This window comes from Atractosteus spatula, chromosome 2 (genome assembly GCF_055471065.1).
Source record: "Atractosteus spatula isolate fAtrSpa1 chromosome 2, fAtrSpa1.hap1, whole genome shotgun sequence".
Lineage (NCBI taxonomy): Eukaryota > Metazoa > Chordata > Actinopteri > Semionotiformes > Lepisosteidae > Atractosteus > Atractosteus spatula.
Genome location: NC_142707.1, coordinates 75796628 through 75808421, shown reverse-complemented (window position 1 = coordinate 75808421; position 11794 = coordinate 75796628).

Here is an 11794-nt window from a genome sequence, read left to right as displayed (position 1 = left end):
ATAAAATCTGATGTAGAACTGTACTACTCTGTAAAACTGCCAGCTGTCACAGTTAATCCTTAATGCATCACAGTTGTGTATGGTTGTCAGACAAATCATTTTTAATTATAGAAATGTAATGTCTATTAACCGATTAGTGTTAAAGGTACCAACACACGTGGTACTTTTAATTACTGGATGTGATAAAAACAACAGGTACAATTTGTTTTGGTGCAATCTTCTTCTTGTGAATCATAATGGTAATTTATATTCACTCCTGTAACATTATTTCATTATTATTATTATTATTATTATTATTTCAAAGTGGTCTTTGCAGGAGATGCAGAAAATATATCAAGGTATGTATATATGCCTTGAAGTATATACTGTATACTGTACCTTTAAACTTCCTTGTAGACAGTCATGTGATTACCCCAAAAAACAAGGCGCTCTATCTTGGTAACAAAAGCAGCATAAACGCTACTTTCAACTAACGAATGCGGTGAGTTTCAGTGATTGTGCTGTTTGCTTGGGGGGGGGGAGGGCAAGCAAACGTGTCCTGGGTCATTACATTGCACACTGCAAAAGACACGATTTCAGCTGGGAGAAATATGACTTATACTTAACAAAGGCACTCATATCTGTCTCTTCAGACGTCAGGGTGTCCCCTTATACTGTATTTTACACCATAGATTGACCAGGAATACACAAATCAAAGGACTGTGACCTAATTGTGTATGTTTGCATGTACTATAAGAGCACTGTAAATACGAAGATATGGATAATGACTGATTTTTAAGATCTTAGATATGTTCGGTTTTTTTATCTGAAAATAAAAATATTTTCCAATATTTCTGCGGTCTGCATGTGTGCGACGGTAGAGTTTCCAATGTTGTTTTGCAGTTGGTTATAAACTACCTGGGTCAACGTAGTGCATAATGCCCCTTTAGAAATTCCTGGTTTTTTTCACATTTATGATTTTTTTAAATTTGCATAAAAATATATATAAAAATGGTCTTGTGATATAGAAAGTTGCTAATCCTAACCTTTTTAAATACTGGGTCAAAAGATGGGTTGAATCTTTAAATGGCCCTTGATTTTGATATAGATTTACAGGTAAAAGGACACAAGTAACTGATTACTTCTTCAGATTTTACAAAAAGGCCACAGCTATGAAGTTTTAAGATGTGCTAATTAAAACCTCTTTGTAAGAACATGCAGTTGTTTGCTAATGTTTCCTTTTTAAGGCTTCACCCACAACTCTTCTGATTAGGTTATGATAGTGACAAATTTAATTTTCCTGTTCACGCAAACACACAGAAGATACTGGTATTGAATGCAAAATCAACCGCCACCCCCAGCCTGGGCAAACAAAGAGAAACAAAATTGCAGACACTGTTATCCCCGCACTAGTAATAGAGTGCTTGAACTCAACAGACAGGGTTACTGATGGTCAAAGTCGCAGTATATGATCTTGTGATCACCCCAAAAAGCAGGCGCTAAATCTCGGAAATGAAAGCAGCACAAACATTACTTTCAACGGCACAAACCGGCACAAATGCAGCGCTAACAAATGAGACTGGTTCAGTTTTCCTACAATGTTGTAGGGGGGTTGGGTAAGGTCACCCCCCAAAATAGAAGATGCTACAGTATATTTGAGGAATGAAAGCAGCTGGGAAGTTACTTTCAACGGCACAAACCGGCACAAATGCAGCACTAATGAATGAGGTGGATTTCATCATTTGCGCTGTTTGTGGGGAGGCCAAATTCACGGAGCTAGCTATACACTATACATTTATATTCACAAATTAATATCATTAATGATATTCACAAGCTTTATTATACTTTGGTTATTTTATCTTCAGCTTCCAAAATGTCCCTTTAGTTACATGATTCCATATTAGTATTCCATATTAAGTGGATAAAAAGAAGTACAGTAGTACAACGGATTAAATGAAGCAACATCTAATGTATCACAAGTGCCACCTATCTTCTCTTGGCAGTGAAAAGCTAAATTCAGCATGCCAAATCATGCTACAGTAAAACACACCTTGCTCGCCAGGGACAAGAGTTTTTAAGCTCATTCTGAATGGCTGTATCTGTAGGTCTTATCTAGTCTCTGTGGAGGAGAAGTCTCCCATAAAATTACTAGTATGGCTAGTAATATACTAGTATGGCTAGTACTAGTATAGTATATCAATTCTTAATTTCTTTAGAGTGTTGAATCATAATCAACATCTGCATTTGATGGTGAATAGCATTCTCTTAAATTTATACATTTTTAATGTTTTTTAAGAGTCTGACATATATTCAGAAATGCACAATTCCACTAGCTTTAGTATGTACTGTATTTGCACCTGAATATTCTTTTTGATATACTGTACAGTATAGTGCTACCCCTCACAGTGTCTTTCGTGTCTTTATGGGACAGTGTGGATCCAGTAATGCAACATTTATCTCCATCATTTCTGCCAGGTTTCTGTGATTCCATAAACATCATAAAAGCAATTAATTTGTTTCTAAAACTCCTAGAATTTAGGTATAAGCACTTTGTATAAGCACAGCGGGAAAGGTACTTCAGAACTTTCCCGCTGGTTCTCCCTTATAGTGTTCATAGGAATAGAGTTTCCAACACTGCTGCTCTTTCGTGAGTTTTTGGTGACATTGATACTGATGGAAGTCAATATATTTTGTATGGTTTCTGAACTGCAGTATCTGTAAAGGTGGTGTCCAGAGACTTGCTGTTGTCAGCTTCCAACACTATTTCCAGGTCCTGGAGAGGATGTGGTACAGTACAGTATGTGACATTGTGAGGATACACTGCTTTATCCTTCTTCCCTTCATAACCTGGGACTACAGATCTCTAGTAGTTTCTCTTTGTTAGTGCTCTGATGGTTTGGGGGTGCACACCTCTAGGATTATCACATTTTTCACTTTTCCTATAACACCACATTCTCTAGTGTACTTATTCACTATTGCAAGGAAAAGCTACATTTTATGCTAGTTTTCACAAACAAAGTCTAGTTGCTGAGTGGTTTATTAGATGCCTCATGTTGCACAAATTGCACACCCCAGGCCTGAAGACCATATTTAATATTTAAGTCTTTTAGATTTTTTATAAATAATATACTTTTTTTTTTCATTTTTTAAATACCTTTGATCTCTTTAGGCTTCCCTTTGATAGACTCTCACAGCTAGTGTCCATGTACAGTACTTTGGGTTTGCTGTCCTTTACTTCCACAGATAGAACTCCCTGTCCTTTGCCATTTACTTTATGAAACTGTCTTTAATTTATGGCGAATTAAGATTCCACCCCCAGCCAATTAGCCCTTTCAAAACTAGCAAACATCTAATTGCTTGGTACTGTATGTGTTGTGAATTTCTAAATTCGCACACTTGTTTTAAATCTGAATCTCTCATCCACTTCCCAGCTACTAGTATAAAATAAACACAACTCGAGGCAAACCAGATTTCTCAGTTAATAGTATCAACATCACTACTACACTATAGCAAATAGCACCAGGGAATGATGAGATAAGAAAACTTCTTAAAGTCAGGGTAACGTGTAAGACACAACTATGGTGGATTTCAAAGTGTGGAGCCAAGATGCTCAGAGATTAGTAATTATATACATTACATATAGAAACACAGACAGTACATGTTTTTAAAATAATTAATTAAATAATTAATTAAAATAATAATTAATACATAATTTTAAAAGGATTCAATAAGGCAAAGCAGGACATGTAGCTTGTGCCTTGTGCTTCTTTTCAACAAGCATAAGTATGCAACAGCATTTTAACAGAACTACATACTGTAATACTCTTAGGATAACAATATTTATTACCAGTGCCCAGTTTTGTACTATATTTACTGTATACTGAATTACATTTCGAGAACAAAAACAAAAGACAAAAGACAAAAACAAAAGACACTCTTTCTACACCTTCTTTCAATAATATGATAACATAACTCTGAGAATTTGCTAATTTAGATAGAGTTTTAGTAGCACTGTTTTATACATTAATTAATCAGTGTGCACAACCACATTTTATTCTCTATTTTCATATAGTTTTTCTTCAAAATGTCAAAAGGACTAAATACCCATCTTTTCAAGCCTTGATGGTTTAGCTGATTAGTGTCCAAGGCAGGTAATTGATTGATTGATTGGACAATCAGGAGCCCTCAACTCGAGGATGAATCAATCAATCAGCCGTGCTCTCATTGGACAGATATCATTAAGGTACAGGAAGTTTCAATAATTGTGCAGACTGGATCTTCCAGCTTGTCACAAGAGACAAATATTGAACCAGAGAATACTTAACACAAGATACAAAGACTTTATTTTATTAAAGCTGTAGGGCATTACACTAGTCTTCAGTGTAACAAAACTGCCAAATGCTTCTTGGAAAATGTGGTGCCATGTTTCCAGGTCTGTAAATGGAATATGACAAAAGCTATTTTTACACAAACAATAAATTATTTACAACAGAAATCTATTGTATATTTTACAATTTAAGTGTATTCTCTACAAAAAGAACAGCATATCCACTAACCCCCATTGACCTGAGGTTAAATATGCTTTTCTCCTCCATGAAAAAGAAAATCTTTCACTTAGAGGTCAGAAATGGCAGAACCATTGTAAAGTATTTCTATTATCCTTTAATTCAGCTCTAACTCATTATAAACTCAAGATCAGGCACAACATGGTCATTTTTAGAAACAAGTTAATTAAACTCAATTATAGTGTTTATCAAATCATCTTGATATCTTCATTTGCTTTGTGATTCTTTGCTGTTGTAGGATATTTTAGATGTTCGTTTAGAACAAAAACGTAGGAGGGAGAGCTCGGGAAGTAGGCATTACGCACTGTGCCATATCAACAATAAGGTTTATGTGTGCAGATCCCTCCTACTGTAAGTTAAAAATATTTCATTATAAGATGATTCCAGTTTCTAATAAACTTTAAAAAAACTTTCAGCAAAGCGAACCACTTGGTTCTGATCCTAAATTCCTTCATAGAAGTTAAATAAGGCAAGATTTTTGGAACCATAATCTAAATAATGTAATGTTCTTGGTCTTTACTCCCAATAACAGTCATGGATCGCTAGCATACCTGGGCTTGAATCATCCACCGTGGTTACTAACCCCTTCAGTACGATCGTCTTTGCTCATGCATAGTCTGTTGTTACAGTACTGCGAAGACTTCCTACAAAAGAAAGACAGTTTTGTAAATATGCACAAAATAATACTTGAAATCACAATGATGGTCATGTCATTCTACTGTAACAATTGTAGCACAGTGCTGTAACTGTATAGTATATTTGCAATATAAAATGATTTCTGAAACCAAATAGAATTTACTCAAATTCCAAAATGTTTCATAGTAACTTTACACTACTGAAAATAAATTTATAGCCATAAATATATTTTACTTGAGACTGAAATGAAATAACTGAAATAATGCTTAGTGTTCTAAAATATCTAAAAAAAAAGTCCTGTCAATATCAGTGTAGTGTGCTCTCTGAAGGCACCAGTTCTGTAGGGCTTGGGCATTTATGGGGACAATTATTAATTGTAGCCGTAAATCACAAAATGATTCTTTTAATGGCTTTAGAATCCAACCATGCGATATAACTCAAACAACGCACACACACAGGTACTAATACACGAGGATACATTTATTAATACATAGAATATGCATGTAAACCTAACAGATCTTATCGAGAGGGTTATCAGAATACAAAAGGTATATATTCAATCAGTTACGAAGAGTTACATATATCAAGAGGACATACGTTCGGTATATCATTCATGTAGACCGTTTAGTAAGTGAACTTGGTTACAACTTCTATGCTAGATAGTCAAAACAAGTACATAACTATTAGGAATTAAATTGATATCAACTGGTTGGGATAACAATTGAATTCTCGAGCTGTAATGCAGTGAAGTTGAATACTCATCCAATCTCTGGGGATTCAGATCTCCTGCGGGCTCTCTGGCTCCGTGCCAGGCTGTGCTGTGCTGCTTGCGACGGTGCGCTACAGATGCTCACTGACCAGCTAGTTAGTGTTGGCTTTAACTAGCAAAGTTTGTGCACAGGAGAAAAGATGACTGTGGGTCCCAGCAGGTCAGGAAGAGGACCGGTTCGTTCCTCATGAAGCGCTAGTTCTGAATAGTGATTCAGCTATCCACAGTTCCGACCTGTTCACGAGGCTTGCTGCTGATGCTAACCTCGGGTGGATCCTCTGGTTACTCTCTGGCAACCTCCGCTCTCGACTCTTAGAACAAAGGAAAGTTCTGGCACTCGGACACACTGGCCGTTCCGTGGTTGTCTGGGCTGAGTCTCAGGATGGTCAGGAGGCGCGCTGCGAGAATGTCCTTCCCTTGGGAGCCTTCTGCTCCTGGGCCGTCCTGCCCTGGAATTCTCCTTTGAATTGTCCGAAAAAGTTCATAGAATTCTCTCAGGCCCTCTGTGTTGCCTGTTTTTACCTGGAGGAACTTCAGCTCATTCATTGGCTGAAAGTTCCATGGACATCAGAGTCCCACGTGGGTTACTTGGCCCTACCAGTCCCTGATTGGTTGATCAAGGTGAGATATGAGTCATTTACTCCTGACACCTAGGAATGCAGTCCAGATGTCCATCTGGCACTCCCTAGACAGATAGGCGCCAATGGATGACCATTGATCATGATAGCCAGGCTTAGCTAAGTGCATCCCCCTTTGGGAGCTGTCCCTTATCAAAAGAAAACATCTTTAAATCAGCCTGCATGGATAGCTTCTCTGTGGCTGCACCACAGAGATGAAGGGAGATGGGGCCTCATTTGGGAAAGCACAGCAACACTTAATTCTGTCTTATTAACAAGCATTGCCGCTACATCAGCAACCTTATTTTTCTTGAGGTTTAACACAATGCTCTTTCTTTTGGTTTATTTCAGACAGACATGACCTCAGCATTGTTCTACTTTTTTTGTGTCAGAAAAATATTTACTATTATGTAAGATTGTTGTTTGGCTTCACAGAAGACAAGTGAAATGTTTGACTGTTTCACTACACTAATTAAGGCAACATTAGTCATCAGTACCAAATCACATAAAGAAGAAACAACAAATGTATTTTGATTTTAAGGCTTGCATGCCCATGCAATGCTGTACAGTAAATGTCACGTGACTTCACAACTGTAACGAAATCGTTCTTTCAGGACCCTATGCAGACAACACAATCCGGGGAAGAGCGAGGAAAACACGGGGAAATAAGCATGCTGGGGTCAGGAATGAAAACAGGGGGTGTGTCCAAGGCAAACAATCCAAAAGGGAGTCCAAAGGGAAATCCAAGACGAGGCAAATGTCCAGAGCCGGGCGGTCCATCTGAGACTAAGACAAACAGAGTTAAAAACCGGAGCGGGATCCGGTGGAGGGTTGGGGGGAAAAAGGGGGGAACGGGACCAGGCGCTCCAGGTCCCGGACTCGCCTGGTACAGGAACCAATGCAGAGCCCAGAATAGAGTGAGCGTCTGGCTTAAGTAGGGAGGCAGGAACCGGGAGCGGGTACACAAAATCAACTCAAATGTGAAAGAGCCGGAGCGCACTTAAGGGGGAGGGACTACAATCGTGACAACAACAGAGTTCCTTTTGTTTACAAATCTTATTTCAGAGTTCTCATCTTTTTCACGACTTATCCTTTAGCTTGCCTGTGTCACAGCAGGATGTAGGCCCGAGTTTACATTAAAAGGAAATTCTCGTTTCACTGTAAAAAGAGTGTGGAATTTATTTTACAAGTGGCTCCAACAGTATAGCATTTTCATGGCTTTGTTTCTCCCTGTGAGATGGTGATTTAAAATTGCATTACATAAACTCTAATTACCAAATGTATATTCAATCCACTCTTGTTTATTCTATGTATTACATATATATATATAATTGGAAAAGTATTGTAGCTGCGTCAGCATGCGTAGTCTGTAAAAGGTTTATTCCATGCTGAAAAGAGAAGAGAGAAAACACAACGTTTCGGCTGTGAAGTCTTCTTCAGGTGTCAGAAAGACAGGGCAGACAGCAAAGAAGAACAAAAGCTGGGAAAGGGGAGGAGGCAGGAGGGGCAGAGAGGCCACTCAGGAAGTGCAAAGTGGAGAGGGGTGAAGAGATATGTGAAGTCAAAACCTGCATGAGAATAGAGAAGATAATAAGAAGATAAGTTGGTTGTTGAGAGAAGGGGGAGGTGTGAACCTAGTTTCAGGATGAGTTTCGTTTTCTGTTGTTTTTCTGCTATGAGAGTTGAGAAACCCTTCTTTGAGAACAGAGACAGAGAGATCAGTGTGATCATGGCCATCTGAGGTGAAATGAGAAGCTATGAGCGAGTTCTGTTGCAGGGGAAGGTGCCTGGTGGGGATGATTGCCGAGTGCGGTCAAGGGAGCTGTGAACCAGAAGGTTATGTAGATTGGATGGTCGGCGGTAAGAGATGGTTGGGCAATTAGAAAAAAGGGTACAGATGGAGGGATCGTCCTGTAAAACGGAGTAGTTGTTAATAATGGTCCTGGGGATAGAAAGTGAGGGCCCTATCGATAACATGGGTTAAGGATTACATAGTTAATACAAAAGAGATGACACTCACATTAAAAATAGAAATTAAAAATCTTTATTTGAAAACTTGTTCCGTGAAGGGGATATAAGAATAATGGATAAAAAACTAAGTATGTTTAATTAAATTAGATCATTTTCCTCATGAAAACTATTTTGTTATAAGCTGCTCACTCTGGTAATTAGAGCTTGTGGCTCCAAGACATAAAATAGTCTTTTATAACTAAATCCTGTGGTAAAAAATAGGTCTGATTTTGGATTTAATTCATGAACAGAACATTTCTGAAGAAACATGAAGAAATATTTACTAAATATGTGTTCCACTTCACATTTGCAGTGCTTAGAGAGTATTTAAAACACAACAAATACTATTGTTCCAGTATTCATTTTCTGCATTATATAAACACTCCACCCTACCAAAATCTCATAGAATATATCTAAGAATCTTTCAGCATAACTCCTCATATACAGTTACATACAGTATGTTCTTGAAAATATAGATCTCAGCCAATACAGTCGGCACATTTTTGCATAAGATGTTGGTGCCTGAGAATTGTATCTGACATCAGGTTGTGCGTCAAATTGTGTCTGGTCGTGATTTTTTTAATTCCCAGGTACTGCTTGGAAGTGCATGTCTGAACTGCCACCCAACCCAGTAGTGTATATTTGTTGCAAAGGAACGAGTAAAGGTTTATTCCATACTGAAAAGAGAAGAAACACAATGTTTAGGCTGTGAATGCGACCAAAGAAGGCTCCACAGCCGAAACGTTGAGTTTCTTTTCTTCTCTTTTCTGACACAGCTACCTATTTGAACTACTGGCTATCCATTGTTACCTTCAGGGATGTGCCAGAGGCACGTGCTTGAGCAGCTGTACCTATTAGTAAAAGTCAGTCTTCTCCCCCTGGAAAAGACCTGGGCTCCAATTACTGTACAGTCCTCAGGAATGAGGCCACTTCCAATTCTTTGTTCAGAATAAGTTCCTTCTGATACACATACAGTACACTACCATTCTCCGATAGGTGGGTAGGGCAGTGTATGCACTTACAGTGCTAAAAGCAATCAGTTTGTTTTGAATGCAAAATGTTGATCATGAAAGTAAAAAGAAAAAAATAAAGCACTTCAGGGTTTGATTCAGAAGCAAAATTAAGGGCCTTTAGACAACTGTGAAGCTTCATTGCAGTTTTGTCCAGAATTTTCCAGTTGTTTTGTTTCTTTTAGGACTGTTATGACTCAACAAGTTAAACATTCTAAAACTTGAACAATGTTTAATAGGAGTTACAGTAGTTTTTTGGTTAAAGGAACTACTGAATGAAAATTGATATTCCATATAAACAATTTTCTTTTTAAAGTAAAACAGCCCAGCCTGCAGCTGGCTAAAAAAAGTTTGGTATTAAAGGCTGGTTATTAAAATAGTTCATTAACTATAGTCCTGGGGCCCAGTTTGTTAACTCAGTTTTTCAAAAGGGAAGATAACCATCTATAAAGTACCTGTAGAAAGGCTTTGCCTGTTGAATGTGAACTGATGTTCAGTGCAGTGCCTCAGTGCCTCCAGTAAGGAGTGGATTATTTGCCTTATAACAGTTCATATGAACATTTATCAACATATACAGTATCAACATTTCTCCTCTTTTTAAAGGATCTGAAAATCTATGACTAAACAGTCTTAGTAAGTCTAAACATAGTACAAGTGCTTGGTGTTGCATCCTTTGTTAACTGTAATTAAAGGTTAAAAAAACAAAATAGATGTTTACTGAAAGAATTCTGCCAGGTATTTATCTCACAGCTTAAAGGCAATAATACGTCCAGTTAGATCAGGACATACTTTATCAAACCCACTATATTTCAGATAATAATAAACTAAAAAGCACTGAAGCTCTGCTAACCACTATATTCAGCAGCCTATGGCCTGTAATGTTTCACATGATCTTCCAAACAAGGATTTAACTTGTATGAAGATCGCTTTAGATATATTTAAATCCAGGACATAAGGAAAATAATATTAAATTAATAATCTTGATGACACATTTCAGACCGAAGGATCCCATAGTATTTTATGTATTTTACAAGATCTACCCTTCTGTCTGACAGCATGCATCAGCAGCACCACCATACAGCAGACTAGGCAGAGAAGTGAAAAACAGATTCAACATTTCAGAGGAACTTAAGACTAGTTTGTGCAAGCTGTTAGTGGAATTGTGCCAGGACACCAGGGAAACATCTCATGCAAAGGACTTTATCTCCTACAACACAGCATTCTTGATCACCATAATGGGGCAAAACAGTTCCACCTCTTCTACTGGTCTATTAGCTGCACTTGCCACAGAAACCAAGGTTTCCTTGGATACAAATTGCAGCAGCAATTGGAGGTCTCCCATCCCATTACTGACCAGGCCCAGCTTTGCTTACTGACATCTGAGATCTGACAAGTTCAGGCTAGAATGTTGTAATGCAGCTGATAGCCTGTTGCTCTCGTAATTTTACAATCACTGTTGGCATTATTATGTTGATGCATCATAATAATGGAATCCTATATTTTCCACCACATCAGCCCATTATTAACCACGTTTTTCATTACACACATGCATCAAAAATTCTTTTCAGGCACCTGGCACAGTTGAAAATGAGGCTGTCATTTATGACAAATGTCTTTAACTACAGAATATGTTTCTTTTTAAGTAACATTTTAAGTAACATGATTTACTAGTTTTTTAAAAAATGACATATTGTGTCATTTTTTGATAATGCAATCAAATTGCGCAACACGTTTTCATTTAATCTATTATGTTACATGAATTGATTTTATTGAAAATACCATCCCCCTTTCAAACATATTTAGAGTTTAAAAATTATATCATTTGCAAAAAACATACTTTTTGCAAATGAATTGTATTATTGCAAAAAAAAGAAAATAATAGAATTTTAACTTACAAATGTCTACAATAGCTGTATAATTTGTAACATAACTTGTTTGACTATTTTTATGTATTATACTCTTCAGACTTGACCTATAATGCTGCAATGTTTTAAAATACTAGTTCCCAGTACTGAAGTATTGTTTGACTCAACAGATCAGTAAGATCAGCAGGCTAATTTCTTTGAGGTAACCAGAAAGTCTCTTGGCAAAATAAAAGTTTTACATTTAAATTGGACTCTTGCAAACACAAAAAATAGATACTGTATGTAAAATACATTCCCTACCAAAACTAAAAAAACAGACTTACAGTATGTCTTACAAAGCTTT